The sequence below is a fragment of the Drosophila yakuba genome, chromosome 2L (assembly GCF_016746365.2).
Source record: "Drosophila yakuba strain Tai18E2 chromosome 2L, Prin_Dyak_Tai18E2_2.1, whole genome shotgun sequence".
Taxonomy (NCBI): domain Eukaryota; kingdom Metazoa; phylum Arthropoda; class Insecta; order Diptera; family Drosophilidae; genus Drosophila; species Drosophila yakuba.
This window is the reverse complement of record NC_052527.2, coordinates 29,113,629-29,138,050: the sequence shown is the minus strand read 5'-3', so window position 1 is coordinate 29,138,050 and position 24,422 is coordinate 29,113,629. Positions and strand designations below refer to the sequence as shown.

Sequence of the window (24,422 nt, the reverse complement as noted above, 5' to 3'; positions counted from 1 at the left end):
TGAATTTATAACCGCACCCAACAGTGCACAGCTACATAAGCTCATGTCGGAAAGAAAGATTAAAAAGGCAAGAGTTTACAGGAATACTTCTTGCACATAAAAAAAATTAACTTCCAGAGGAAACATTGAAAACAGTTCTCGAATTTAATACATTATCAACGGAATTTTGTGCTACGAGGTTATATGAGGAATATACAGAAACTCAACAATAATTTTGTTTTCTTGGATGTTTCCAGGCTCTTATTCGGTGCTTGTTAAATTTTCTCGTTGCTTATACCCGTTACTCGGAGAGTAAAAGGGTATACTAGATTCGTTGAAAAGTATGTAACAGGCAGGAGAAAGCGTTTCCGACCATATAAATATTCTTGATCAGGATCAATAGCCGAATCGATCTGGCCATGTCCGTCTGTCTGTCCGTCCGTATGAACGCTGAGATCTTAGGAACAACTAAAGCTAGAAAGTTGAGACTAAACACACAGCCTCCAGAGATATAGACGCAGCGCAAGTTTGTCGATTTATGTTGCCACGCCCACTCTAACGCCCACAAACCGCCCAAAACTGCCACGCCCATAATTTTGAAAAATGTTTTGATATTTTTCCATTTTTGTATTAGTCTTGTAAATTTCTATCGATTTGCCAAAAAGCTTTCTGCCACGCCCACTATAACGCCTACAAACCGCCAAAAACTGTGTTGAAGACTCTCCTTCTCCCTTCCACTAGCTGAGTAACGGGTATCAGATAGTCGGGGAACTCGACTATAGCGATTGTTATTGTTTTTTTGTTTTTTTTTGCTGGTGGCCACCATATTTCTTTTAAGAACTAGACATTTTTAACCTATCCTTATGTACCGTTTGTTGTTTTTTCTTATCATTTGAGATTACTATATTTTCAATTTCTTCTATCTTTACTACCGTATATAGTTCAGTATATTTGAAATCTAACCTATGTTCGGTTTCGTTTTTTAATAACACCTTATCTCCTATTGGTATACTTATATCGTTTAATTTTAAGTCATATAATTCCTTATTCTATTTCTTCAGTTCTTCTAGTCGTCCATATTATAAATGGTTTCTATTCTATCTGTGCTATTGAAATGCTTTGGTAAATGGCATGTTTTACCAAAAATCAACTGTTATGGACAATAATTATGTGCCATAGAGGGTGTAGTATTAAAACAAAATTCGAAATATTTTATCCACACGTCCCAGTCAGTTTTATCAACCGATATGTATGACCGGATGTATTCATTAAAAGTTCTATGACTTCTTTCCACCGTTCCTACCGTCTGATTGATGATGGTGTGCTGAATAAGTTATATTTTCTACTTTCAGGTATTTGCATAATGTGGTGTAAGAGCGCCGTTGAAGAAGAGAAACATTTACTGGGTATCCTTGTTGGCGATTCGATTCCAAAATGTTCACCCTTTTCAGGCTTGTCGACCATTAACCATCAGCTGAGCGGGACCCATTGATTCCTAGCTCTAGCGGGAGATGTGGGGGGGTTTTTTTGCTGTGGATAATGATTGCTACACCAAAAGGTTTTATTATAGAGTCCCTCCTGAATTTAAACAATGAGACAATCCTCATATGAACGAACAGCGGAAAAAAAAAACAAACAACTCCACTGTCTCAGTTTCATCTTTTAGAAAATGAACAGCAAGCGAAACTTAATTAAACTACAATGTGAGAGAAGGAAGCACGAATTTGGATGTAAGCCTGGCGGGGTGGTTTTAGATGTTAATTTCCACTCCCACTATCATTACCCTCCCAACCATAGTCTTCAGTGTAACCTTTTTTTAGAAGACCCCAAATGTAATTAAATATGCATCATCTAATTATGCTCCCCTGCCATGAATAAGAACTTAGAGTTTCATCTTTACAACAATTTTAATTTTCAATAAACAATTTCTTCTTTCTTGTTGAGTGCATTTCTTGCAGTGTACATATTTCTAACTAATTAGCCTTACTAGTTTTAATCTTATAATTCCATACTCTTAATTCCCTAAGTCTGATTCCGTATTTTTCTAAGTTTTGCTCCTTATTTTACATTATTTATCTTTATTTATTTTTCGCAAAAATCTCTATTCATTTTTATTTTTTTTATTGATTTATTTTTTTGTTTTATTTTTATAGTGCCAAGCTTTTCTTTTTCTGGTTTGTTACCAACAAAAGAACATTGAAGTGGTGTGGGTTTTTTTTTTTTATGTTGTAATTGTTAAGTATTTATTAATCCTAAACAACTATTAAGTGTTTTTCTTTTTTTCTATGGAGTTTATTTATTTAATCGCATCATTGAAAGAAAAAGCTTTCTATTGCTAAAAGGGAGAAAATATGTAGGTGCCAATCATGTCAATATTAATTTCTTTCAGTGTAGTCGTTAATGTTTACGTTACATTATAGTGCTTTAAATTACCATGTTAGAATTTGGATAAGAATCAAAAGAGTAATCTACAAAATAGACAAATTAATCGGCGCGAGCGGTTGATAAGCCTTAACTCAGGTAGCCAGGCTCTACACTGAACTACATAATTGCAATTTAGTAACTTGAAGTTTTAGTTTTGTTTTGGTTATATATATAAAATTTAATTTTTTTATTTTTACTCACCCACTGTTGGTTCTCGAAGAAGGCCTTCTTGTCGATGCGGTGTTGGGGGTTATTAGTAAGAAAACTTCAAACTATAGATGCACTATTTAGTTTTTTTCATAAGTGATAATTAAAATATAGGATTATTTATTTCAATTTTTTTTATGCATTTTTTTCATTTCATTTTTTGTTTATATTGTCATGATGAATTATTTTTATTTTTGATTTGAAGTATTTTATTTTTGGCATTGGCAACGAAACTTTGTTTTTCTTTCAGTGTACGATTTTACATTGGGTTGGCCAGCTTGTATTTCTTTTTTTCTCTTATTTTACTTATCACCTGCACACACTCACATCACTATCAAATGCTTTTGTTTTATGTAATATGTACAATGTAATATGTTTAACTTCAATTAATTTTTGGGTTTTTTGGCACTGAAGGTATTTTAATCTGTTTTTGTTTTACACTAGTTTTGTAAGGGTTTTTATTTCTATGTAGGTTTTCTGTAGATTTTTTCCTGCGACCTCCGAACAAATTGTCTCCCAGCAGAGGTAGCTGACTCCAGCCGAACTTTTGGGTCGGCGTGGAAGAGTTTAAAATTCAGCTTCGTTTCCTCGGGTAACTGCGGGAATATAACTCATTCATTTCGGGCAATTTTTTCCCAGAATTACTTGGATATTTACCCAGTGATTTTCTTCTTTAGTGGAATCGATCGACCTGGCGATTTCTCGCTGTGTAGTCGACGATAAAAATAACACGCGTGACCTAAACGTGCACAACTGTTATTATAATTTGGTAATTTTTTTTGAAATTTTCATTGAAATATTTACCTTGCCGACACGGCAATCCACGGGCATTTATTAATTGCCTTTTCTTTGTTGCCTTTTAATCTTGATGCCGAAATAAACGCTGGATTAAAGTTGGGAGCACATGTGATTGTACTCTCCAGTTCTTTTTTCTTGATTTGCCTTTTTGCTAGGTCTTATCTCTGCTGGGACTGAACTTATCAGCTTGACGATCGTCGTAAGAAAAGATCGAAGCTAGATACTGGGGATCCGAAGAACCCTTCTCCGAATCAATATTCACCAGCTGGTCAATTGCCATTTAGATGACGTTGCCAGATAAGGTTCCGATAATTATTATCGCTACTAACTAAGGCGCAAATTTTGGGGATTTAAAAAAAAAAATCTTGATATATGGGGACATTACAATAAATCTTTGATTATTAAATTTATGTATTCAGTTCCCATGACCGAAATGAACGTCTTCATTGGACCGAACTTTAGTATAAAAATATTGCTTTTGCTACTGTATTGTATCGTCATGGTGTTTAGACAGGATTGCTTCTTTTACTTTCTTTGTATTCACTAAGGTCACCGAGTTGAGTAGCGCAACTCTTAATAGTTTTAATGTTTCATTGACCATTTTCTTAAATTTATCTATTGAAATGTTATCAAAGATATTTTCCCACGGTGCCATTTTAAGTTGATTGATATTATGCATACCGGCCTGCTTTTCAAGCCTTTGGAAAAATTGAGCTAAGTCGAGAGGTCCATTAATATACAAATCTTCAACATTGTATCTTGCAGTAAATTTTCTTCCATGTTTAAAAAAACATATTATATTATTTACATGCAATGTTACTACTTTGCGTATTTCGTCATTATTAATGACTGCGTATACTTTGGGCTTAGAAGCTTCTTGAGTAGTTTGCTTAGCCAATTCTACTTTATCATTTTTATTTCCTTTTCCTGTGCAGGATTTCTGTCTACTTTGATTTCTTGTAGTGACTTTAAGTACTTGTTTGGATATATTTTTTGTTGGTCGATGGTTATTCTTGATTACGCATCTGCTACATAATAGTCTTTTCCCTTAAGATATTCCACAGTAAGTTCATATTCTTCTAAATCAAGCCTCATTTCTGGTCAGTTTTGAACTTGGATTAACCATCGAGAACTAGTATGTTAATGGTCTGTGATCTGTTTTGACGGTGAAGTGTCTACCATATATATATGGTTTGAAATGATTTATCGCCCAATGTATTGCTGACAACTCTTGCTCTGTTGTTGACTTGTTGCTCTCACCCTTAGTGAAGCTACGGGATGTAAAGCTACTGGCAAGTGGATACCATTATAGTTCTGGGTCAATACCGCTTTCAATACCGCTCCACATGCCTCTTTCCTAGCATCAGTTATGATACAGAACTCTTTGCTAAAGTAAAGTAAAGGGGTATTTCAGCAATGTTGGATTTATTAGTTCTTTTTTAAGGTGTTCGAAGGCATGCTGGCAATCAGCTGTCCATTCGAACTTTATACTTTTTTACATAATCTTGTTATGTGACGGGAAGTGACTTCACTCATGAAAAATGAGCACTTATTGAGGTTGTTTTTTCTGCATAGTTCAAAAACATTTATAAGATTCTTGGCCATGTGTTTTTCAGAACAGCCTATGACAATTAAGTCATTCATGTACAGAAATGCTTGAGATGGTTCCAGAGCTGTAAATGCCATTGTCATCATTCGTTGAAAGGAATTTGGAGCTATTTTTAATCCGTATGGTAGTCGCGTGAAGCGATAAGAGCCACTGCTCGTAGAAAAGGATTGTAGCATATCTACCCAATAAATATACTAAATTAATGGGTACAACTTATCTTCAAAACATTGTCACACTTTGTCATAATAAACATAACGTTCAAGTACCCAAAAGACCACCAACAATTACACAAGTATTCCAGCGCTCAAGTAATACGATCTAACGCTTATACATAAGCCGATCGCGAAGCGTGGGAATGCTGAGCCTTCACTTAGCAGCTCAAGTGGTCAGGCCATACATGACATATGCATGCCTTCTGCATACATATGTATATGTATATGGAACTATATGTATATAGAATAAGTACTATATGTACGGGTCAGCTCAGCCCAAGTTGAGCGCACAAGAAACATTCGAATAAAGTAACTCTAACTGAGCAGACGCTCTGACTCTTCAACACCGAACCTTCTTTGGAATCCTTTCGAACATTATATGGCGACCGTGACAGGACATGAGACGTAGTCTTGCCTCCGCCTGACAAAAAAATGCCTTGCCACCTTGCCAACCAAATCGCCGATAAAATTTGTGCAAAAATAATAACAACAACACGCAACAATTGATGGCAGAGGAGGCACAATTTTTAAACGCGCGGCCTCGATAAGAGGGACTTGCCAACGTTAGAAGAAGCTCTGCAGCAAAACCCTGCAGATGGACCACGCCCAAAGGACCAAAGGAAGGAACCAAAAAAGCACAAACGCTACGGAAAAAGGGTAAAGCTACTACAACAACGCCGACTGGTCAAGGAAATTACCCAGTTGGCCAGAGACGAGACGTCTCGGGAACGCTACAAAGAGCGTCTTGAAGACATTGAAAACAAGCTTTCGCAAGGTGGGAAACAACGCAAACGGGCTGCATAAATAAATGCCAATGACCCAATTTGCCTTAGTTTTAATTTCTAAATCCAAGCCAAGGCGGGAAACCGCTGCTTGAAAAACACTAATATCTGTTAGGCTTTTTACTAACAATGCGGTTGGAAAATTTTATTTTTATTATTGTAAACAAATATGTGAGCCAACCACATTTATTAACAACTAATATTTCCACGTCTGCAAAATTTTCTTTAAATTGACAAAATATAACAATTCTTAATTCTTAAACGTAAAAATTTTTATTTTTGATTTTCTAGAAGAAGAAAATAATATAATAATAATAAGAAAAACTCATAAATAGAAAATCTCACTTTTTTCTTAAAAAAAACGTTTCATTGAATATAAACTAAAATAAATATGCAAATAGACTCTTATCTGAACATAACAAATGTTTAAGGGTTATAAAATCCCTAAATACAAGATTAAATAATATCAGAAAAATAAGGCATATTCTGAAAGTCTAAGTCAATTGGTTGAATTAAACCCAGACCAGTTCAAAGAACTAGACGAATCTGTACAATCAGCAGGCGCTGAGTCCGATAGTGACATTGAAACACTAGAAGGAAGCGACCGAATTGAATTTAAATCTGAAACAATAACAATTTCTGAAATGGCACAGACATTGACAGACTTTATCAGGCTAGCCACATCTCTGATACCAGAGTTTGACGGTAAACCAGAAAAAAGTTTTTTGGATGCTCTTGGTCTACTAGACAGCTTAAAGAGCACACATGAAACGACTGCGATAAGCCTAATAAAAACTAAACTTAAGGGCCATGTAAGAAACCTTATAGGCAGACAATTGCTGCAATCATTACACAATTGTCAAGTGCAGTAAAAGGAGAATCGGTAGAAGTGATATCTGCCAAGCTTCTCAATCTACAACAGAGAAATAAAACGGCTTACCAATACACCCAAGAGGTGGAGAAACTGACAAAGGCCCTTGAAGGTGCCTATATCAGTGAAGGTCTCATCCATTCCTTAGCGAATAAATAAAGCACTACAACAGCTGTAAAAGCAATGACACAGAAATGCTCCATTGATAAGGTAAAACTTATCATGCAAGCAGGCACATTCACAAACATGAATGATGCCATCTCCAAATTTGTAAACAGTTGCACAGAGATAATAGGTTAGAGTTACACTGTACTCTATTATCGACGAGGTGCAAATAATAATAATAGAGGAGGCCGAGGCTATAATCGTTGAAGAAATAACTACCATAACAATTAGAACCGAGGCAGCAATAACAACAACAATAATATCTTTAATAACCGTGGAGGTAGAAGAGGCCAAAGCCAAGGAAGAGGCCGCGGAAACTACTACCAGGGTAATAATAATAATAGCAATGTGAGAATGGCGCAAAATACGTCGGAAAACTCACAGAACCCTTTTGTAGTTCCTGAGATCTCGACGTTCATACGGACGGACAGACGGACGGACAGACGGACGGACACACGGACGGACAGACGGACATGGCCAGATCGACTCGGCTATTGATCCTGATCAAGAATATAAATACTTGATATGGTCGGAACCGCTTCTTTTTGTCTGTTACATACGTTTCAACGAATCTAATATACCCTTTTACTCTAGGAGTAACGGGTATAATTAACGGTACGTAATTTCTAATAAAACCGCTTGGAACAGTGAAGTTTAGCCGACTAACCAAGTCGGGACTATCATTTTCCCCACGACTAAGGTTAAAAATAAAGACTGTTCCAAGCATCGTTCTACGGTTAGCTAAGGAGGGTAAGTTAATTAACATTAGTCAATAAGGCAAAAATTAAGAAGTTCTTTTGAACCGATTCAATTATTCATTATCAAATTCCTTTGACCAACGTTTTATAAAACCAAGCACACCCCTGGCCCTATTGACAATAGACAAAATTAAAGTTTAGGGTCCAGAAGAATACCAAGATCATCAACATTATACTGGAGACATCATTTTACATCATCAGCGTTCATAAGTACACGCGAATGCTTTATTATTAAGGGAAGATCGTTAATAAATAAGGTAAAAAGGAGCGGACCTAGGTGGCTCCCTTGTGGGACACCGGATGTGACTCGGAGAATACAAGAATGAGAATTTTTAAAGAGGACCCGTTGCGTCCTGCCATTCAGATAACTTAGAATCCAATTTAGGAGATCAACAGGGAGATCATGGATGACAAAGTCTCAATGGCGGAGTTAGATATAGGGCTAGAAGTCGAAGCTGTTGTGCTCCCAAAAGTCCACACGATGTCAGAACAGCAGAAAGATAGACTAGACGCTGTTATAGCTTTATTACCATCACACGAAAAGAGCGGTCTAGGTCTAACACATGTGATAGAACATTGTATTGATGTAGCAGCGATACCAGTCTACAAGCGGCATTGACTAATCTCGCTGCAAAAGATTACCTCATGTTTTCCAAGTTGAAGATCATGTTAGCGTTAGGGGTCATAGAATATTTTAAAATCCCGTGGAGCAGCAACTGTGCTTTGGTGAAGAGAGGACCTAAAATTCGCTCAGGTCTGGATTCTCGGGTAGAGAAGAATTTGACTGTAAAAGACGCCTTTCCATTGCCTCTCATAGACGGCATATTGAGTCGATTCCCGTGAGTCCCGCTCACTTAACCACATGCCTCGATATGAAACACGCATTCTGGCTAATACCACTAGAGAAAAACTCCAGACAGTTAACCGTATCTACAATACAGATCAGGCCCTTGTATAAATACAAGGTAGTGTCCTTTGGCTTTGTAATGCACTCAAACTTAGTGTAGACTAATGGATTTATTTATCCCAGCGAGGTTACGTACTAGAGAATTCCTTTGTTTAGACGATCACATATAGGGTATTTATAATAAATCTTAGAGAGGCAAACCTGACAATTAACATTGCCAAGCCGAACATTCTGTATGACTGAAGTTAAGTGCGTAGGTTTTTGTCATTGGTAATTGGGAGCTGTAAGTCGATCCAGAGAAAAAAATAAGTGCGATCAAATAATTTCTTGCACCTACCACTGTCAAGCAAATGCGTAGATTTCTCGCACTCGCCAAATGGTACAGAAGTTTTGTAGACAAATTTGCTACAATTGCTGTTCCACTAACCGACCTGCTTAGGAAAAGCAAAATTCTCAAGAGGCAGAGCTTAAGTCCAAGCTGATCGCATCTCCAGTTTTGATGACACCGAATTTCAAAAAGTCGTTTATACTGCTTTGCGATGCAAGCTTAAGCTTACATCAAAGGACAAAAATTTTGGCGTTTTAAGAGATCATGCTTCGCTTTAATGTCTAATAAAACAAAAAGACTAATTCTGACATTTAGCCAGGTGGTCCATTTCCTTACAAGGATTTTCATTTACGAAGAACAGAGAATGTTGTCGCCGATGCTCTTTCGCGTAGCAGTTTCTGAAGTAGTACCTGAAATAGCTAACGAAGGACCTATTATTGACTTAGGGTCAAAAGACTTTGATAGCCCTAACAAAGTTCTTAGACCACTCATGGGTAGACCCACAACTTCAGATGGTTTATTTCATTTTATTTAAGCTTATTTAAGCTCTATTTGGATCTTCTTGGTCCATATTCACGATCCAAGGAAGGAAATATAGGTATTTTGATTATAGTGTACGAAGTTTCATTGTCTACAGCAAAGGATTTGTGAATTTCTCGAGAAGGATGTCTTTTACACCTTTGGCCCCCTGGAATCAGTATGTACTAAGCGTTTCTACCAAAGTTTGGAGTTAAACATGTTTGCACAGCTATTTACTCACCACAAGCTAACGGAAGTGAATGAGTAATAGGTCAATAGCTCTTGCTGCGATTAAAGCATATATCAATACAGGATTTTCTCCGTATTTGCACAGTTTGGGAAAAAAATGGTAGCAAACGGGGAGGATTATGAGTTGCTTACATTTTATATATTGCCGACATATTGCAAATAGTACGACAACAGGCGAAAAAAAAAGATATCAGAATTCCACGTAGCAAATGCTAGCCCATATAATTTGCAAAGTCAGACAGTTCAATTAAAGGACGAAGTCACAGTATTTGCTTCCACATTTGCCCAGAGTATTGCTGGCAAAATAGCTAGTATAATAGCAAGCTCTCATTCTGCGTCTAAGCTCGGTATTTCATTAAGCTCAGCGTATAGTATCACAGAGAGTTTCGGACACCAACTAGTTGAACCGTTCCCACGCTATTAGAATAGAACCCTCTCCAAACCAAAACTTCCAGAACCAAATCTAGAAAAATACCGTTTAGTGGTTAAGTAAAGATCAGAAGTTTATAGCCAGCTGTCGTGGGAGTTCATTTGTTTAGGAATGAAGATATCTCTTTATTTTCTGAGCATAACGAACCGTGTATACCACACAAAAAATGTTGTCAGGAATTAATGCTTAAATAACTTTGCAAAAGAAAATTTGTGTAAGGCGACTATTTACGCAAACAATTGAAAAGATTTAAATATTGCGTGTATATACATAGATAACGGAGTGTTTTAGATTGATGGTATGATTTATAACTTTTTTAGATTGAAATAAACATTATATTCGCGATTCACCACGCCATGCGACTGATATTGAGACGATTCTATTTGGTGTTGTTTTCCATTTGCCACACGGAGTGGCCACATCTTTATTAAATGTGATTTTGGCCGTCGAAGAACAATTACGAAAAGTGGTAAAATTCACATATACACAGACAGTGAAAAGATTACCGATCTGCTCGAGGAAAAGCATTGAAACAAAAGCGTTGATTTTCATGCAGACAGATGGAACTGCGGAGCAAGGAAAAGTTCATGTTTGACTCCAGAGTCATGGCTGCCAATTCGACAACAAGACCAAATGGTGAGTCTACGTGTGAATCCAATGGTGGGTCAGCTTCGGAGGACGACATGGAGTCCGACAAAGAAAGTACAATAATGAGCGTAAAGCAAAATGATCCGCAAAGCGACATTTACCGGGACCTAATGGAAATGATGAAAAGAATGAAAGTTGAACAGGCAAACCAAATTGCCAAATTGGAGGAGCGATTGGTGAACATGTGTCAAAGTAAAATAAGTTCTCCATGTGAAACATTAGAAGAAGAAGTACGGCGTAAGAATGTACATTATTTGCAACCAAACATGCACAACCAAGATAACAGGGTGATTACTGTACAAGAATAGAGCGCTATTGCGGGTGCAAACAACCGTGCTGCCACTGATGGCAGGCATCGACTCGGTGTCATTGGGATCGCTCAAGATCTTGGCGCATATGGAGGCACAGATCACCCTTGTGCTAGTGGAGGCACCTATAACCCTGTTGCCATTGGCGCGACCTTTGGCGCTCACAAACCTTGTGCCACTGGAGGCAAGCACATCCCTGCTGCCATTGATGGGAGACATGGACTCGGTGTCATTGGGGACACTCAAGATCTCGGCGCGACTGGAGGCGCAGATCACCCTGGTGCTATTGGAGGCACATCTAGACTCGATGCTATTGGAGGTACATACATCCCTGATGCCATTGGAGGCACGCATGGACTCGGCGCGACCTCTGGCGCCTACAAACCTGGTGCCATTGAAGGCAGACACATCCCTGGTGCCATTGGGGGCACTCAAGATCTTCGCATTACTGGAGGCCTGGTGCCATTGGAGGCACATCTGGACCTGGACTCAATGCCATTGGGGGCACTCATACTCTTTGCCCGACTAGAGGCTTAGGTTACCCTGGTGGCAGTGGAGACACATGCTACCCTGGTGCTATTGGAAACGCAACGAGAAGAGGCGCTGTGGGTGGAGTTAACCCTGGCGCTACAGAAAACGCACATGGTAACAGCGCTACTAGCGCATATGGTAATGGCGTTGCTGGTGTCACATCCAAGAGCGCTACAAGAGGCGGAGATTGTCTTGGCGCTACTGAAGGAAGACATGGTTTCGGATCTGCTGAAGAAGGATCTGGAAATCAACCCTTTTGAAGTATCGGTATGTACAGGCATGATAATATTGGCGGTGATAATTTGAATGGTAACTTTAATGGAAATATGTACGATAATCAGCACTCTCAAAATACAAACCCACGAAAATTGATTGATTTCCTAGAATTTGATGGCAATCCAGAAACATGGCCTGTGTTCTCAACAATGTTTTGGGAATCATCAAATGCATGTAGGTATTCACAATTGGAGAACCTTATGAGGTTGCAAAAGAGTCTAAAAGGGGGCGCAAAGGAAGGGCTCTTAAATTAATCCTGTTACAGTAGGATTTAAATTCCGGCAAGGGAAATTTTGCCATATGTGCTGATATAAAGGACATTATTTTGCAGGTTGAAAGAGAGTCAAAATAATAAGACTTTCCTCATTCAGTTTTTGTAAGAAACTGATTTTATTTAGAAATATCTTCGGTTTAAGTAGGTGACATGAGAATCGCATCTTAAAGTAAATGGCCTACGAAGAGACCCAAGTAAATAGTCCCCGCCTTATCGAGGTCCCACGCTGCGCCAATGGCTGACTCATGTGGTGTGCACTCAGATTACATGTTTTTGACCACTGCACCCATATCGCCTTAGATAACAAAATCCTAAATATAAATTTAACACTCTCGATTCATTTACACAAGATATGAACGGAGCCCAAAATTGTAAGTCTTTAAATATATTCGTGGTCGTCTGAACACAGGTACAAGTTCAAAAATAAGATCAGGATTCTTTAAGATTCCTTTGGATACATGGCAATCGTAATGCTCAGGTTGAAACATATAAGATGTCCTTGTATTTGGAGCAGCATGCTCTGCCTGTTGTGCACAATACGTAAAGAAAATCAACACACAAAATGCTGAATGTTTCAAGGAAGAAGTTATCGATGCCATTCAGATAAAGCGTTATGTAGATGACTACGTTGTTAGTTTTAAGTCCAAAAAAGAAGCATTGGAGATCAGTCAGGAAGTCAAGAGAGTACACAGGATGGAAAAATTTGAGCTCATAGGCTTTGTATATAATTCCAAGCAAATTCAAGAAATATTAAATGGTACAAAAGAAAACAGCGCGGTTGAACAAACCGTTCACATGAGTTGCGATCCAAACACAACGCATGCGCGCGCCAAGATCGTGCGCGAAGGGTCACACTGGCCCGGAATAGATCGACCACACTAATGTAGCCTAAAATCAGTTGGGATATGCGGGCACACTACCCTCCGCCCAAAACCGCTATATAAGGCGCATCCCAGGCCTCTGGAAGGCATTCAGGTCGGCCGGAGATCGGCGACGAGACCTCCAGGAGGAACTAGCAGGAACAGAGCAAGATCAGCGGTATGGAGTCTACAGAGCCATAGGAGGCTGGCAACGACGTGCTAACTAACTAACCATAGTAGCCTTTGCGTATTACGTCTCATTCTCCGGCTCGGTTCACCGGCCCGTGTGTGTAACTAGCAGACCTAATAGGCCTCTAAACTCTTCTTATCATTAGCAGACCCAATCGGCCTCTAATCTCTTTTCATAATTAGCAGACCTAATCGGCCTGGCCATCCGAACACCGACAATGTATGTATGAATATGTGTATATTTTTCTATAGTTATATATATAAAGTGACATATGTTGTTGCTGCTGCTGTGGTTGCTGCTGCGTTTTGCGGTGCGTTTCTTCCTTCTCTAACTAGGCTCCGTTGACGTCGATGTTTAAGATGATTTTTACTTTTTTAGTTTTTCATAACTGTTTTTGCCTTGCGGGCACTTTATTTTTTGCACTTGCACTGGAGGTGGCTTGAGTTAGGAGGCGCACTTGAGGTGGTAAAATTTATGTGGCGCCCTTAAATTTCGGTGGCGCACTGTAGGTATTTTGATTTTGGGACGTTTGTTTTTTTTTTTTTTGATATGGTCACTTACATAGAGTTATTTCACTTTGAGGTGGTTTTATATTTGCTGGAATTATTTTTGGGATTCACATTTCACAATACTTTTTTTCGATGATTATGGCCTTGAAATACGCCCACTATAAACACTTTGTTTATAATTTTTTTTGTCGATTTCTCGACCACAAAATTTATATTAACCAACCATTTTTGTAGTTGGACAATTTTTGTTTTAATCAATAAGGACTCTTCTTCTATCCTTTTACTTTTTTATTTATACTCTGTTCCTTACCATAGAGGGGAATAAGAGTCAATTATTTTGCTTCCTTTAGCTGCAAGTGTAGTTTTGCGTTGCTTTAAGAAGCTGGCCTTTTTTCTGAGTCCTCATTAAGTTTTTGTAAGAAACGGATTTCATTTAGAAATATCTTCGCTTTAAGAAGGTGACATGAGAATCGCATCTTAAAGTAAATGGCCGACGCAGAGGCCTTAGTGAATAGTCCCCGCAATATCGAGGTCCCACGCTCGTCACATCCGCATATCTAAAGCGGCGAGAACCTTATCTGCGGTCTCCCACTAAGGAATCTCCAATGGCTGACTCATGTGGTGTGCACTTAGATAACATGTTTTTGAGCACTGCACACATATCGTCTTAGATAACAAAATCCTAAATAAAAATTTAAAACTCTCGATTCATTTTCAGTAGATATGGAGCCCAAAATTGTAATTCTTTCAATATATTCGTGTTCGTCCGAACATTCTTAGTTGCATTATAAAAACAATGGACTGTATTTATTTCATTCGATATAATTTTCGATACAATTTTGTGGTTTTGTATTATTTGAATTAATTGTTCTTAATTTAACAATTTGTATTTAATTTTGTGTTTATTTTAAGCATTTAGTATATTGCTAGGTAATGCTAGGGTTTGCAGTTGTCTTTGAATCTTTTTTTTGTCTTGCATGTCTTGTATAATTAATTATATAATTATAACAATAATTGCCAGTATCAAAGATGTATGGCCAGTAACGTGATGAAAATCTAACTCATGTAATTTTAGCTAATGTGTTTTTAAATCTTGTATTTTGTTTAACAGGTTATTAATTTTTATTGTGTGGTTTACCATTGGAGGTACTCCTCCAAACAATTTTAGGTATTTCGTTAATCTCACCTGTATATATGTCAGTGCAGTTCAATCTGATCTAATTGTTAAAATTCCTTGTTCAGGCAAATCGACTATCTCTAACTTCGAACTTCCGCATTGAACAGCCAACTGCTTCGTTTATCTAATTCAACCCAGTACGATTTATCCTCAATAATTGATTTGTACCTACAATTTGATACCCTAGTCGGTTCAAGAGGCGTTATCTCACAACTATTATCGTTGGCACTTCTCAAAGGCCAACCCTCTTCACCCTTTTTTTTTTTGATTGCCACCTTTGGCATTTATTAAGTGTGGATTCTGTCATTAAATGATAAGCATCTCTTTCATTATTATAGAGTAAATATTGGGACTCGAGATGAACCATAATCAAGCGCTCGACAATTTTAATCGGTACTGGAACGATCCTATAAAGTACTGAAGCATGCCTACCAAACAATGTTATTTTTGCATTGATTTGTATCAACAAAAAGTCCTCTAGCTGTTAGTAAGGTATACACCTCAGGACTAACTCCTACTCTAACGCCCACAAACCGCCCAAAGCTGGACCGCTCACACTTTTGAAAAATGTTTTAATACTTTTTCATTTTTTATAACCGTTACTCGTAGAGTAAATGGATATACTAGATTCGTTGAAAAGTATGTAACAGGCAGAAGGAAGAGTTTCCTACCATATAAAGTATATATATTCTTAATCAGGATCAATAGCCGAGTCGATCTGGCCATGTCCGTCTGTCTGTACGTCCGTATGAACGTCGAGATCTCAGGAACTACAAAAGCTAGAAAGTTGAGATTAAGCATACAGACCCCAAAGACATAGACGCAGCGCAAGTTTGTCGATTCATGTTGCCACGCCCACTCTAACGTCCAAAACTGCCACGCCGACACTTTTAAAAAATGTTTTGATGTTTTTTCATTATACCCGTTACTCGTAGAGTAACTGACCACACGAGTCGATCTGGCCATGTCCGTCTGTTCGTCCGTTTGTCTGTCCGTCCGTATGAACGCTGAGATCTCAGGAACTACAAAAGCTAGAAAGTTTAGATTAAGCATACAGACTCCGGAGACATAGACGCAGCGCAAGTTTGTCGAATTATGTTGCCACGCCCACTCTAACGCCCACAAACCGCCCAAAACTGCCACGCCCACACTTTTGAAAAATGTTTTGATATTTTTTCATTTTTGTATTGGTCTTGTAAATTTCTATCGATTTTCCAAAAAACTTTTTGCCACGCCCACTCTTACGCCCACAAACCGCCCAAAGCTGCTACTCCCACACTTTTGAAAAATGTTTTGATATTTTTTCATTTTTGTATTAGTCTTGTAAATTTCTATCGATTTGGCAAAAAACTTTCTGCCACTCCCACTATAACGCCTACAAACCGCCAAAAACTGTGTTTAAGACTCTCCTTCTCCCTTCCACTAGCTGAGTAACGGGTATCAGATAATCGGGGAACTCGACTATAGCTTCTCTCTTGTTTTTGTATTGGTCTTGTAAATTTCTATCAATTTGCCAAAAAACTTTTTGCCACGCCCACAAACCGCCCAAAGCTGCAACGCCCACACTTTTGAAAAATGTTTTAATATTTTTTCATTTTTGTATTAGTCCTGTAAATTTCTATCGATTTGGCTAAAAACTTTTTGTCACGCCCACTCTAACGCCCACAAACCGCCCAAAACTGCCACGCCCACACTTTTGAAAAATGTTTTGATATTTTTTCATTTTTGTATTGGTCTTGTAAATTTCTATCGATTTTCCAAAAAACTTTTTGCCACGCCCACTCTTACGCCCACAAACCGCCCAAAGCTGCTACTCCCACACTTTTGAAAAATGTTTTGATATTTTTTCATTTTTGTATTAGTCTTGTAAATTTCTATCGATTTGGCAAAAAACTTTCTGCCACTCCCACTATAACGCCTACAAACCGCCAAAAACTGTGTTTAAGACTCTCCTTCTCCCTTCCACTAGCTGAGTAACGGGTATCAGATAGTCGGGGAACTCGACTATAGCGTTCTCTCTTGTTTTTGTATTGGTCTTGTAAATTTCTATCAATTTGTTTAAAAAAACTTTTTGCCACGCCCCTAACGCCCACAAACCGCTAAATGCTGCTATGCCCACACTTTTGAAAAATAATTTGATATTTTTTCATTTTTGTATTAGTCTTGTAAATTTCTATCGATTTGCCAAAAAACTTTTTGCCACGTCCACTCTAACGCCCACAAACCGCCAAAAACTGTCAGTGTTGAAGACTTTCCTTCGCACTTCCACTAACTGAGTAACGGGTATCAGGTAGTCGGGGAACTCGACTATAGAATTTTCTCTGGCCAGTCGGTCTGGCCGTGTCCGTCTGTTCGTCCGTTTGTCTGTCCGTCCGTATGAACGCTGAGATCTCAGGAACTACAAAAGCTAGAAAGTTTAGATTAAGCATACAGACTCCGGAGACATAGACGCAGCGCAAGTTTGTCGAATTATGTTGCCACGCCCACTTTAACGCCCACAAACCGCCTAAAACTGCCACGCCCACACTTTTGAAAAAATTTTTGATATTGTTTTTATTTTTGTATTATCAGATAGTCGGGGAACTCGACTATAGCGTTCTCTCTTGTTTAATAATGTACTTATTAACACAGGTTCTTCAACAGACTGCTGCCGAGGCCAAAGTTCTTTTGGGTCAGCTAAACATTTCTTTTAATTCAGTGCCTGTCCTTTTCCCTGGAAAACTAAAATTTCGGATAATAAATCTTTAATCTTAGAAATCTCAATATTTAACCGGCTATGATGTAACATATTAGCATTAACCCGCCCATGATTGATGTCAATTAATAAGCTTATGATTTCGGACTGTATATTTTCACAATCATCTATTATATTGCTTACTTGCTTGGCAATCATGATTGGTTGATTCCTTGTAAACATAATATGATTCTTTTAGAAGAGCATTCATATTTTCAATCTTTTATTCATGCCTCTAAAGATGGTATTAATGTCATCTGTCGTGCTTTTCAGAATATTAGCTGTAGATTCGACAATTGACGTTTGTTTTTTACTCAACTCACTAAGACTGTGCTGATTGCTTACAAGATTCCTCTTATTTTCTTCCATTTGTAATCTATTATCCTCATCCATTATCCCTAACACAATGTGTTAAGGAGATCCCATAAAGCCAAACCAAAGACACTATAATAACAAGATGCGTAACGGTCATACATTGGTTTTGCACTATGAAGCCGCTTTTTTTGGTGACGACCAAAATTGCTCTCTTTTCGCTCGCCTAAAATCGAGAGCGTTAAAATCTAAAAATAGAATTGTCTTGCTTGTATGAGTAAAAACAATAAAGGAGATCGTGTGTATGTGTGCTTGTGCTATCCTTTTACTTATTATTATTATTTTGCTTCCTTTAGCTGCAAGTGTAGATTTGCGTTGCTTTAAGAAGCTGGCCTTTTTTCTGAGTCCCCTTTTTTCATTATACCCGTTACTCGTAGAGTAAAAGGGTATACTAGATTCGTTGAAAAGTATGTAACAGGCAGAAGGAAGCGTTTCCGACCATATAAAGTATATATATTCTTGATCAGGATCAGTAGACGAGTCGATCTGGCCATGTCCGTCTGTTCGTCCGTTTGTCTGTCCGTCCGTATGAACTCTGAGATCTCAGGAACTACAAAAGCTAGAAAGTTTAGATTAAGCATACAGACTCCGGAGACATAGACGCAGCGCAAGTTTGTCGAATTATGTTGCCACGCCCACTCTAACGCCCACAAACCGCCCAAAACTGCCACGCCCACACTTTTGAAAAATGTTTTGATATTTTTTCATTTTTGTATTGGTCTTGTAAATTTCTATCGATTTTCCAAAAAACTTTTTGCCACGCCCACTCTTACGCCCACAAACCGCCCAAAGCTGCTACTCCCACACTTTTGAAAAATGTTTTGATATTTTTTCATTTTTGTATTAGTCTTGTAAATTTCTATCGATTTGGCAAAAAACTTTCTGCCACTCCCACTATAACGCCTACAAACCGCCAAAAACTGTGTTTAAGACTCTCCTTCTCCCTTCCACTAGCTGAGTAACGGGTATCAGATAATCGGGGAACTCGACTATAGCTTCTCTCTTGTTTTTGTATTGGTCTTGTAAATTTCTATCAATTTGCCAAAAAACTTTTTGCCACGCCCACAAACCGCCCAAAGCTGCAACGCCCACACTTTTGAAAAATGTTTTAATATTTTTTCATTTTTGTATTAGTCCTGTAAATTTCTATCGATTTGGCAAAAAACTTTTTGTCACGCCCACTCTAACGCCCACAAACCGCCCAAAACTGCCACGCCCACACTTTTGAAAAATGTTTTGATATTTTTTCATTTTTGTATTGGTCTTGTAAATTTCTATCGATTTTCCAAAAAACTTTTTGCCACGCCCACTCTTACGCCCACAAACCGCCCAAAGCTGCTACTCCCACACTTTTGAAAAATGTTTTGATATTTTTTCATTTTTGTATTAGTCTTGTAAATTTCTATCGATTTGGCAAAAAACTTTCTGCCACTCCCACTATAACGCCTACAAACCGCCAAAAACTGTGTTTAAGACTCTCCTTCTCCCTTCCACTAGCTGAGTAACGGGTATCAGATAGTCGGGGAACTCGACTATAGCGTTCTCTCTTGTTTTTGTATTGGTCTTGTAAATTTCTATCAATTTGTTTAAAAAAACTTTTTGCCACGCCCCTAACGCCCACAAACCGCTAAATGCTGCTATGCCCACACTTTTGAAAAATAATTTGATATTTTTTCATTTTTGTATTAGTCTTGTAAATTTCTATCGATTTGCCAAAAAACTTTTTGCCACGTCCACTCTAACGCCCACAAACCGCCAAAAACTGTCAGTGTTGAAGACTTTCCTTCGCACTTCCACTAACTGAGTAACGGGTATCAGGTAGTCGGGGAACTCGACTATAGCATTTTCTCTGGCCAGTCGGTCTGGCCGTATCCGTCTGTTCGTCCGTTTGTCTGTCCGTCCGTATGAACGCTGAGATCTCAGGAACTACAAAAGCTAGAAAGTTTAGATTAAGCATACAGACTCCGGAGACATAGACGCAGCGCAAGTTTGTCGAATTATGTTGCCACGCCCACTTTAACGCCCACAAACCGCCTAAAACTGCCACGCCCACACTTTTGAAAAAATTTTTGATATTGTTTTTATTTTTGTATTATCAGATAGTCGGGGAACTCGACTATAGCGTTCTCTCTTGTTTAATAATGTACTTATTAACACAGGTTCTTCAACAGACTGCTGCCGAGGCCAAAGTTCTTTTGGGTCAGCTAAACATTTCTTTTAATTCAGTGCCTGTCCTTTTCCCTGGAAAACTAAAATTTCGGATAATAAATCTTTAATCTTAGAAATCTCAATATTTAACCGGCTATGATGTAACATATTAGCATTAACCCGCCCATGATTGATGTCAATTAATAAGCTTATGATTTCGGACTGTATATTTTCACAATCATCTATTATATTGCTTACTTGCTTGGCAATCATGATTGGTTGATTCCTTGTAAACATAATATGATTCTTTTAGAAGAGCATTCATATTTTCAATCTTTTATTCATGCCTCTAAAGATGGTATTAATGTCATCTGTCGTGCTTTTCAGAATATTAGCTGTAGATTCGACAATTGACGTTTGTTTTTTACTCAACTCACTAAGACTGTGCTGATTGCTTACAAGATTCCTCTTATTTTCTTCCATTTGTAATCTATTATCCTCATCCATTATCCCTAACACAATGTGTTAAGGAGATCCCATAAAGCCAAACCAAAGACACTATAATAACAAGATGCGTAACGGTCATACATTGGTTTTGCACTATGAAGCCGCTTTTTTTGGTGACGACCAAAATTGCTCTCTTTTCGCTCGCCTAAAATCGAGAGCGTTAAAATCTAAAAATAGAATTGTCTTGCTTGTATGAGTAAAAACAATAAAGGAGATCGTGTGTATGTGTGCTTGTGCTATCCTTTTACTTATTATTATTATTTTGCTTCCTTTAGCTGCAAGTGTAGATTTGCGTTGCTTTAAGAAGCTGGCCTTTTTTCTGAGTCCCTTACCTCGGGTGGGGGGAAACTGCAGATTGACCAAAATAAAAGAGAGTCAAAATAAGAAGACTTTCCTGATTCAGTTTTTGTAAGAAACGGATTTTATTTAGAAATATCTTCACTTTAAGAAGGTGACATGAGAATCGCATCTTAAAGTAAATGGCCTACGAAGAGACCTAAGTAAATAGTCCCCGCCTTATCGAGGTCCCACGCTGCGCCAATGGCTGACTCATGTGGTGTGCACTCAGATTACATGTTTTTGACCACTGCACCCATATCGCCTTAGATAACAAAATCCTAAATATAAATTTAACACTCTCGATTCATTTACACAAGATATGAACGGAGCCCAAAATTGTAAGTCTTTAAATATATTCGTGGTCGTCTGAACACAGGTACAAGTTCAAAAATAAGATCAGGATTCTTTAAGATTCCTTTGGATACATGGCAATCGTAATGCTCAGGTTGAAACATATAAGATGTCCTTGTATTTGGAGCAGCATGCTCTTCCTGTTGTGCACAATACGTAAAGAAAATCAACACTCAAAATGCTGAATGTTTCAAGGAAGAAGTTATCGATGCCATTCAGATAAAGAGTTATGTAGATGACTACGTTGTTAGTTTTAAGTCCAAAAAAGAAGCATTGGAGATCAGTCAGGAAGTCAAGAGAGTACACAGGATGGGAAAATTTGAGCTCAGAGGCTTTGTATCTAATTCCAAGCAAATTCAATACATTTTAAATGATACAAAGGAAAACAGCGCGATTGAACAAACCGTTCACATGAGTTGCGATTCCACAGACATAATTTTGGCTATGTATTGGGATAGTAAGTCTGAAAATTTTGGTTCGATTTCAAATTGAACCGTGTCGACAAAGAAATTGAAAAAGAAGAGAAGTGCCCCTCTGAGCGCCAACTACAAATCCTTGTCATGTCCGTATTTGACCCCTTTGGAATGTTATCGGATTTAATGATACATAGAAAAATCTTGATCCAAGATGTTTAGAGGGGAGCTACAGCCGTGATAGTCAGCAAGAAACAAAATCGCTACGACGAGACGTTTGGGGCAAGGAGAGTCTCCGAATTGAGACACAGGTAGCTGAGGTCCAATACGACGAAGCATGGTTAGTCCGGATCCGGATGCATTCAACAGGCGGGACCAAACCGAACAAGGACCCCAAGTAGGTGCAGGAATTGTGGTGAAGACCCGGTCAACTGTGTCGGAGACTACGTACGTGTAGCAGGTGTTTGCCTGGTGTGTCCGAGCAGGCGTGGTACCGGCGCCACATGTCAGAGCAGACGTGGGCTTGGCGTAACCGCCCAGGTCTGTGCGCACCAGCTAGAGAGAAAGGGTAGGGTGGAACGTTCGTCTTTACCTGGGCGTCTTGCTACAGGGACTGCGGCGTAAGCCGGACGATTGCGCGGAGCGTCGGTAGGAACTGAACAGGTGTTTGGCGGGACCGGTCGGGACAGAGGAAGGGACAGGAGGTTGCTTCTAGCGAGGTGTCCGCCTTTAGAGCTCAGCACTTTTTCACCCTAGTCTGGGAACGGTGACGCTTCCCTAAGCCCACAGCTTTCTTCTCACCACCAATCACGTGTGACCGCGGCAGTACCAGCATCATTTCAGTAAGCTGTGATTTTTCGTGTGGCAAAGATGAGGCTTAGTTGCCCAGCTGAGGTAGAGTCTGTTGCTTAGATCTACATGCACGGCTTTTGCCGGAGTTACACTGTCTCGATTGATGACCATTCTTAAGGTAATTCATGAGTCAGAGTGAGTCATAATAATTCTTAAAATCGATTTTCCCAGTTCGGAGTTAAGATTTGTAAGAGGTTTTGCGAGAAAGGCTGACCTACGCATATTAGATGTAAAATTACTTCCCACCAGGTATCCGTAGTCTCCAGAGTCCTGTGTCTCATCTTCAGAAATTGTGGCAATGATTCCCACGTTGGAATTAAATTTCTTTAAATGCTTATTCCTTTTTGTCAACTTGCCAAAATGCCGTCCAAATGCTGTCAGAAAAGGTTAAGAGAAAGTGCATTTGCGAGGTGCGCTTTTAAAGAGTTATGAGAACATCCTATATATTTCTGACTCAGATTACTTTCAATTTCGTTCAAATCAAGTTCCTTAAGCTCGGTAAGAATTTTTTTTTTTTTAAATTAACATATTTGGCATCCAATGGCATTAAAAATCAATATTACAATTGAAATCAAGAGAGAAAATCATTTTGGAAAATCGATAGAACTTTACAAGACAAAATACAAATACAAAAATGAAAAAAATGTCTACACATGGCAAGACTGGTGCACCACTGTACAGACTTGTGAGTATGTGTGCCTAATAATATTTGTGCCAAATGTGGATCATCACCAAACTGGAGTAGCAAGTCTCATATCATCGATCTGGGCCACCTTAGCGCCAAGAATTGTCTTGGCTCATCTGATCAGTGATTTGAAACACGTGTCATGCAATAACTTACGACATAAGAATGAAGAGCGCCGTTACAAACCACCAGAACGGTCATATCGCGAGCTGTAAGTATACACATAGACTGTTTGATTTATCTATATTCCAAATGTAGCTATGCACCCACACTTTTCCGCAGTTTAGAAGTTGTTTTCTGAATATTGGATCCGAGAATTTGATAGTAAAGAACCCCTAGCTGCACTTGGTATGATTTTCCCAGCAGAAGAACATTAGTATTTCGCATTAGTAGCCGCACTTGTAGAATCTAACCGGAGAGAAACACCGTAATCGCTCGACTGCCATTTTCAAATTTTGGAATAGTTTCTTGGCAATTATCACAGCTGCAAATTAGAATCAAGGAGATAGATGAAGATGATGCCCTTTTTACAGGTAAAATCGTTGTTATCGAAGCAAAAACAAAACTAACACCATAAACAATTACCAAAGATGTAGCACACACACAACAAGTGCACATCAAGCCCCATTGCTACGCTTGAAATCGCGTATTGGGTTATAGCAATGGGAATCGTAATGTCTAAAGTATTCGCTTGTGAACTCCCATTCTCGATAACTGGCGTCGAATTTTGTGGGCCCTATCGGACCTACCTATATTTTCAAGGTAGGTGACACTATAAAAGATGGCCTTTAATTTTCGTTTACTCGAAAGCGCTTCGAATCTAGCAGTTTCCGGGCTTGAAACCAATGCTTTCCTCTCCTGAATTCGAAGGTTTATCACACGTCTACTGCGACAACGCAGTTTGAGCTAGCAGCAAAATTAACGAGTTCAGGACCGAACTTCTTAAACCTAAATCTATCGGGGCACTGGTGTCCTACAGCGCATGCAAAGGACTCTCATTCTGTTGTATT

At 38.6% G+C, this 24,422-nt stretch overlaps 1 protein-coding gene and 1 long non-coding RNA gene across 3 annotated transcripts in view; both read right to left on the bottom strand.

The window, feature by feature from the left end:
* The window catches only part of LOC120320432 (dipeptidyl aminopeptidase-like protein 6), a 410,598-nt gene that overhangs the window by 26,909 nt on the left and 359,267 nt on the right, over nucleotides 1–24,422 (bottom strand). The window lies entirely within an intron of this gene.
* Nucleotides 1,799–5,325, bottom strand: LOC120320744. Of its 2 annotated transcripts, XR_005560284.2 has the most exons (3): nucleotides 3,415–5,325; nucleotides 3,268–3,349; nucleotides 1,799–3,206 (listed from the first exon to the last, which is right to left on the bottom strand). It is a non-coding gene; the product is annotated as an uncharacterized LOC120320744 (long non-coding RNA). The 2 variants fall into 2 exon arrangements; XR_005560283.2 differs by having other exon boundaries at nucleotides 1,799–3,349.